The sequence below is a fragment of the Rhagoletis zephyria genome, unplaced genomic scaffold, assembly GCF_001687245.7.
Source record: "Rhagoletis zephyria isolate East Lansing unplaced genomic scaffold, Rhagoletis_zephyria_1.1 Rzeph_scaffold_00779, whole genome shotgun sequence".
Classification (NCBI taxonomy): Eukaryota; Metazoa; Arthropoda; class Insecta; order Diptera; family Tephritidae; genus Rhagoletis; species Rhagoletis zephyria.
This window is the reverse complement of record NW_016157863.1, coordinates 160,036-166,945: the sequence shown is the minus strand read 5'-3', so window position 1 is coordinate 166,945 and position 6,910 is coordinate 160,036. Positions and strand designations below refer to the sequence as shown.

The 6,910-nt window shown below is 36.1% G+C and overlaps 1 protein-coding gene across 1 annotated transcript in view; it reads right to left on the bottom strand.

Annotated features, from left to right (window-relative positions):
- Positions 1–6,910, bottom strand: part of LOC108361511 (homeobox protein abdominal-B-like) — a gene marked incomplete at its 3' end in the record, with an annotated part of 106,907 nt that overhangs the window by 14,516 nt on the left and 85,481 nt on the right. The window lies entirely within an intron of this gene.

Below are 6,910 nucleotides of genomic sequence, written 5' to 3'. Positions count from 1 at the left end.
GCTGACGGAGTCGATGTTCCACCGCCTGACTATGACGAGGTACGAATAGCAAAAACGCGGCTGAAAAACAACAAAGCTGCTGGAGCTGACAGTCTACCAGCTGAGCTATTCAAGTACGGTGGCGAGGAGTTGACAAGGTGTTTGCATTAACTCCTATGTAGAATATGGTCAGACGAACGCAATCCACAAGAAAGGCGACTTCGCCATTAGTGCCAACTACCGCGGGATCAGCCTTCTAAGCATAGGTTACAAGGTCATATCAAGCATATTGTGTAAAAGACGGAAGGCCGCCGTTAATGAACTGGTTGGGCCTTATCAGTATGGCTTTAGACCTGGCAAATCCACCATAGATCAGGTATTCACAATACGCTAAATTATGGAAAATACCTGCGATAATAGGATCGACACACGCCATCAATTTGCCTATTTCAAAGCAGCTTTCGACAGCACGAAAAGAAGTTGTCTTTTTTTCGCGATGCCTGAATTTGGCATCCCTGTGAAACTAATTCCGCTGTGTAAAATGGCATTGAGCAATACCACCAGCTCCGTCAGAATTGGGAAGGATCTCTCCGAGCCGTTTGACACCAAACGAAGTTTCAGGCAAGGTGACTCAGTTTCGTGTTCTTTATTCTGGTGTTGGAGAAGATTACAAGAGCCGCAGAACTGAACCGGTCAGGAACAATTTACTGTAAGAGCGTGTAACTGCTGCATATGCCGATTACATCGACATCATCGGTAACAAAAACTGCGAAGTCTTTTCTGCCTTTTCCAAGTCGAATAAGGAAGCGAAGCGAACATTTTTACATAAAAAATATTTAATTAAACAAATTGGCTACTTTGGGAATTTGAGAGTTAAAAATCAGTTTTCGGAGACCAGTGGTGGGGCCAGAGTGGAATTTGGTGGATTAGTCCTCCTCTTGGCCGATAACATAGCAATGTTTAACTTTCGATTTTTTCCAGATTAATCATATATACCTACTCGTATTTTAAAAATAAATTTTTATTTTGTTACATATATGGGTGTTTCCATAAAAATGTAAACCGAAAATGCAAGCAAATGAATCCAGGCGGCTTTATAACTTTAAATTTCGTATTCAGATTGCGCAAAAAGGTTTTGAAAACGCGCAACGGTGGAGAGAAGAACTGAAAAATATTAAATAAAAAATGAAATTTAGTATGTGTTGCTCGTAAAAATATTGTATGGGGGAAAAATTTGTCACGTCAGATATTTCACGTCCGTTACCAGTTTTTAACTCAAAATTAAGTCGACAACGAATTGCTTCTAAATGAAAATGAATTGGTTGGAACGGTTCATAATTTGACTTTATCGAAAGAATTTTTAATAAAGGAAAACCGTACCAGATTCGCTGAGTTTTGCTTATTTTTACATGTAATCTGAAATCACTTCCAGGTGTGTTCCAAGCGCACCTAATTTTTTTGACAACCAAAGTGCGGTATAAAAGCTACACAACGGCAAATTTTTTTACAAGTCACTTCAGTTTTCGTATGATTTGTTTAACTCTAAAGTCGTACGAATATCGCGTCCGTAACCCAGCAAATGTCCATATGTACATACATACATACATATTTATTATGTACTTATTTTTAAATAGTCTACAGAAGAGACTAAATACACACAGATATCCTTCATTATTTATTATTTCGCAACAAATTGAATGTGTTCGTTCTGAAGTTGACATTTGCTTTTTTATAAAATGGTTGAAATAAATATCTGGCTTAGTTTAAATTAATTCGCACAATAATTTTCTATCTGTCAGTTTTTATTCCTAATATGGCACTTCGGCTGTGAAAAGTTGACTGCTCTACTTTTAGCTCTATTTTATTTAATAATATGAATGAGATGCTATATGAGATTAAGAAGATATTTTTTTAACAATTGAAAAACAACTCAAAAATCTAAGTTTTTTAACCACAATTTTAAAACGGGTTTTTTATGAAAGTACGTAGATATCTGAATGAAACAATATGGGTATTCATGGAAACGCGTAAATGCCTCGTAACCGCGTAAACATCGTAAATAAGCCGAATTTCCATACTAAATTAAGTAAGTTTACCCGGTTTACATGGTCACGAGGCATTTACGCGTTTCCATGAATTGCCCTAATATGTTTTTCTTCTTAATTGAATAAGATACTCTAATAAAATAAAAAAATAACAATTTTCAGATGATATTAATATTAAATCTGTAAATATGAAAACATGTACGTATATTTCGTTGGTCATACCCCTTTGTCTAGGAAAAAAAAATTTTAATCATATTTTCTATGTTACCCACCCAAACTTAAAACTTATCTGACTCGGAGAAATGTTACCACAGTCGTTTCTGGCCATTGCTTGCGTCACCTTCAAGAGTTCAATGTAATAATTCTTTAGTGATACGTCCGAATCCAATAATCAATTACTAGGCAAGCGTCGATGGTAGCTAGTCATAAGTTAATATTCGTCACTCGTTAGTCATGGGTAATAATTGGATTTTCAAGATTTATAAGTAATTGGCCAAAAGCCATCAGGCGTAGTCATAGTCACGATCTCCAAAGTTTTAATAAATTAATAATTTAGTCTTAGCAAAGCAAAATTTTTTGAAAACGAAAGGAACTTGCTTGGTACAACAACGTCGAAAAAAGGGTTTTCAATTGTTATGTGCAAACATATATGATTATAATATTTATAAGTAGCATAAACACTTATATTCTAAGTGACTAATTTTGACAAATTTCATTGTTTCTTGAAATTAGGGGAATATTTGAATCTAAGGCAAAGGCGAACTTCTAGCCAGTCAACGCATAATTTAAGTGAACATTTTCATTGTGTTCTTCTAATACCCAACTAGGGTTATAAAAGGTTTCCAATGAGGAAAGACAAATGGCTTTTTTTTAATTTTGCATATTCACAACAATGTACTTGTGTACGCTCATATGTACGAATTCTATCCATATACATACATGTTATATGAGTATATACACGTGCATGTGTTTATTGGGGTATCAGGTATAACTATTTTAAGTCTATAAAAAAGTATACACGCGTACCACAATTCCTTCGAATTGTATTTTCAACGCCTCACTGACAACGTTGACGCGGGTAATGAGCTATCGTGTGACTGGATAAATGTTAGATTTCTCAAAGAAAGGACCGATGACGAACCAAGCTGACGACTGAGCATGCAACTGGCTTTACAAAGGTTCATTGCGTATGCTTTTCAGGCAAAACTGATCGAGCGAGACAAAACCCAGAGGAAATGCAAACAGTGCACTCACAGGAAGTAGTTGCAGTAGTACTCAGTGACAACTGCAACACCAATGGCAATAAGAACCACAGCACTGACGGCAACTCACCCGAGCGCAGTAAACAAATAAGGCAAACAGTAGTCAAACACATCGTAAATATTTCTGTATAGTCTTGAATCACTCAGTCGCACGCTGATTTGTTCGAGATTTTTCAGGTTTGTTGTATTTGTAGTGACTGTTTTTTTTGCTGTTGTTGCTTTCATTGCCATCTTACTTAAAAGTTGCCTTGCAGCGTCGTTAACTGTTGTTCAGGGTCAAACGCTATCTCCCTATGAGTACCTCTAAACGTGCGCATAAATTTGTACAAACATATGTATATATGTATCTATGTATGCATTTAATATGTACATTCGGCCTAGCAAATTATTTTTCGTCTATGTAAATATGTATGCGTATGTACCTACATATGTATGTCCACATGCATACGCTTAACCATATACACACATTGGCAGGCTTATTGCCTATGTTACCTTATACATACATATGCACATACATGCAAACATACTAAAACTTCAATAAGAAAACTGCGTGAACACGCTGACGTACTATCGACAGTTATGCATCTACATATTTACCTTCTTACAAATATATGTACATATTAATGTAAAGAGGTATGTAAGTGAGCAAATCTAATTGCAATCCTTGAGGTTTACGATGAAACACCTGTTAATGTAGACATGTTATGACAGTGTGCTGTGTAAAACACGGTGCTACAAAACACAAAGCCACGAGATACACCCGAAACAAAACTTATTGTACATATGTATACAGGTTGTAGATAGGGTGGAGTACGACGGTAAATAGGTTTCTTATAGTTCCTGAAATCTCTATATTTTTTATTCGAACTAGACAAACTTGTCTATCAACAGCTTGATTATTTTTCATACGATTTAAAATCAAACATGTTTTGAAACGAGCATTTTTTACCGTTAAAATGATGTATACCAATCTATCAATACCTTAGGTTGTTGAGAGTTTTCATAGGGTAAAATTTTGAAATTCCCTATTTTTCGTAATTTTTTTAAATTTTACCATAAAAGAAATACTACAAACGCTAAACAGTGTTTTATTTCCATATTCTAGCAAATATGAATTCAATAATTTTATATCGCCAAATTTAAAAACAACATCAATAATGTTTTTAAAAATGCCTGATAAAGACGAAACAATAACAACTAGAAAATTTAAATTAAAAAGTATGGCGGGACGGGATGTTTACCAAGCGCCAGGGCCAGATTTTGAACACTGCATGCGAACTAATCGAAGCGCTTTCGACAGAAGAAGCATTTTGATACGAAACAAAATGGTTTTGAAAGCTAAAGTAAATCCCTTTCAATTGTGGCCATTGAGCCACAATTACCCCTTGACTTAAAAAAAAATTGGTCGAAAGTAGTGTTCTTCAAAAAAAAAAAAACATGCAAAATCCACGGGATTTATTCCTCAACCAAAAAATTATGTACTTTTTATTATACTAGTATTATAGATTTTGAGACGAGCACCTCGATTCCACTGTTCAAAATTCGAAAAAAAATTTAACACCTTAATTAAAATAATGCATTATTTATTTAATTTTGTTCTATTTGCATGCAGCAGTGCATCCTTAACTCAATTTTATATCACTCGAAAAATAAGTGCAATTCAAGACCTTTAATTTGAGCCAAGTTATAACAATTTTAAACCAAACTGTCGAAATGGCGGTGTTTTTCAATTAAATTCTGAAATAGGGCGTTCTTGAAAAGTTTTTTGAGATAGAGCGTTTTCGAACTGGCTGCCAAGATAGGTCGATCTTCCACTCAGCCATCGATATGCCAGCAATTGCACGCTCTTGTAGTAAATTGTTCCTGAGCGGTTCAGTTCTGAAGCTCTTATTATCTTCTCCAACATCAGATTAAAGAAGTCACATGAAAGGGAGTCGCCCTGTCTGAAGCCCGGTTTGGTGGCGAACGGCTCGGAAAGATCTTTCCCAATTCTGACGGCACTGGTGCTCAACGTCATTTTACAAGGCCGTATCAGTTTGACGAGGATGCCAAATTAAGACATAGCGCCGTATAGGCAACTCCTTTTAGTGCTGTCGAAAACGGCTTTAAAGTCGACAAATAGGTGGTGAGTGTCGATCCATTTCTCGTGGGTCTTTTCCAAGATTTGGCGTATTGCGAATACCTAGTCTATGGTGGATTTGCCAGGTCTGAAGCCACACTGGTAAGGTCCAATCAGTTCCTTGACGGTGGGCTTCAGACTTTCGCACAATACCCTCGATAATCCCTTATAACCCATTCTTAGAAAGCTGATGCCGCGGTAGTTGGCGCGAATGGCGGGGTCGCCTTTCTTGTGGATTGAGCAGAGCACACTTAAATTTCAGTCGTCGGGCATGAGTTCATCTGACCATGTTCTGCATAAGAGTTGATGCATACACCTTATCAACTCCTCGCCACCTTACTTGAAAAGCTCAGCTGGCAGGCTGTCAGCTCCAGCAGCTTTGTGGTTTTTCAGCCGCGTTATTGTCATAGTCAGACGGAAACTCCGTCATCATCGACTAGGGGATCGGGTTCTTCTTCTCCACAGTTTTCCAAGCTGCTACCATTCTGTAGGAGAAATGTTCCCTCGATAATTTAAGTACGTTCTGAACATCGGTAACTAGGTCGCCATTGTTGTTCTTACAGGAGTACGCCCTTAGCAAATTATGTATGTCTGTATTTCTGTACACTCTATATAAAGGTCTGGCCAGACCGTGGGTTTACCATATGTGTACATACATAGGTATATATATTAGAGTGGCCTTTTTTGGTCGATTTTCAAAAACCGAAAGTTTTCGCACGAAAAAACATTACCCGGAACCTCTAGGAATCACCTGAAGGCTTTTAAACTAATTACGTATTTATTTATACTAGAGTTCCAGTTACTGTCGAAATTCGACAGTTTTTCTAGTTTTAGAAGCCTTGGAGAGGTTTTCTAACTTAACACGTAGCGATACAAATTAACTAACCGGAAAATCTTCTGCTAAAACGTAACTAATTTTTTTTTTTATCTGAGAAGGTCTTTGGAGGACTTCGGCAGGACTTGGAATTGACCCGATACATTCAAGTTTATCTATAAATTTCGATGATTTAATACATATCGATAGTTCGATGAATTTCAAGAACACTAAAATTCGATAACTTAACAAAATTCGTTAACTCGACCAATTTCGATAACTGTGAAATTAGATGGCTCGATAAATTTCGATAACTCAAAAATGTAAAAACTTTGGATAACTTTATAAATTTTTACTTTTGACATCTCCACCTTTTGCGAAGACTATCTAAACATTTTGATAACTCGTTACACTCTGTTAAGACGATTAAATTCGATAAGCAGTGATAAATAATGATAATTCAATAAATATCGATAACTTGATACATTTCTTTAACTTGACAAATTTCGTTAATCTCACACGTTTTTATAGCTCGATAACTATCCGTAAATTTGGACAACTAAGTTTCTGTGTCTATAAATTTCGACAACTCAGTAAACATTGATCAGTTTGAATAATTCGATACGTTGCGATAACTTAATAAGCATGGATAAATTTCGATAATTATAAACTTCGATGATTCGATAAATTT